At 46.1% G+C, this 1,041-nt stretch overlaps 1 pseudogene; it reads left to right on the top strand.

Moving 5' to 3' along the window:
* The first annotated feature begins 703 nt into the window (after positions 1-703).
* Positions 704-821, top strand: LOC126295540 (5S ribosomal RNA; annotated as a pseudogene).
* The last annotated feature ends 220 nt before the right edge of the window (positions 822-1,041 follow it).

The raw sequence follows: 1,041 nt of genomic DNA, 5'->3' as shown, positions 1-1,041 counted from the left end.
TTTGCAGTAAATTAAGGCATACAGGTGCGATTCGTACATCTACTACTTCTTTCAAAATCATTGCCTAGTATGAGAGAAAAGCATCTGCTTTTAACTAAAAAAATTTCCTTGACTTCTGAAAATCATTCTATACTGTTTCGTATGGCCGCCTAATCAATAAAATAACGAGAGCACGGAATATCAGTCCAGCTGTGTGACTGGACTGAAGAGTTGTTACAAAAAGAACACAACGTATCAGTTTTAACTGGGAGAGATCTTCACACGTAAAACAAACTTCGGGTGTTACCCAGGGAAATGTTGCAGGACCGTCACTTTTCACAATACAGGTATACGTGCCCTAGTACATTAAGTCGGAAGTTCAATGAGGCTTTTTGCAGGTGATGATATAGACAGAGACGTCAAAACGCTAGAAAATTGTAGCGAAATGCAGAAAGGCCAACAAAAGATCGACGTTAGGTGCAGTAACTGGCAGTTAACTCTGAACACAAACAAACGTGACGTATTGCGAATACAGACAGAGGGAAAACCTTTAGTGAGTGATTCCAAAGTTAAAGAACAATCAGTAAACCTTTAGTGAGTGATTCCAAAGTTAAAGAACAATCAGTGGAGGCAGTTGCCACCGTAGAATATCTCGGAGTATGCTTACAGAGCGATACGAACTGGAACGAGCACATAAAATTAATCTGCATCTACGTCATACTCCGCCAACGGCCTTGCTGCAGTGGTATCACCGGTTCCCGTCAGATCACCGAAGTTAAGCGCTGTCGGGCTGGGCTAGCATTTCGATGGGTGACCATCCGATCTGCCAAGCGCTGTTGGCAAGCGGGGTGCACCCAGCCCTTAAGAGGCTAACTGAGGAGCTACTGGATTGAGAAGTAGCGGCTCTGGTCTCGTAAACTGACATACAGCCGGGAGAGCGGTGTGCTGACCACATGCCCCTTCATATCCGGCATCGAGTGACGCCTGTGGGTTGACGACGACACGACGGCCGGTCGGTGGCGTTGGGCCTTCCAATGCCTGTTCGGACGGAGTTACATCACA

The sequence above is a fragment of the Schistocerca gregaria genome, chromosome 11 (assembly GCF_023897955.1).
Source record: "Schistocerca gregaria isolate iqSchGreg1 chromosome 11, iqSchGreg1.2, whole genome shotgun sequence".
Taxonomy (NCBI): domain Eukaryota; kingdom Metazoa; phylum Arthropoda; class Insecta; order Orthoptera; family Acrididae; genus Schistocerca; species Schistocerca gregaria.
The sequence above is the reverse complement of the archived record's forward strand: the minus strand, read 5'-3'. Positions and strand labels throughout refer to the sequence as shown.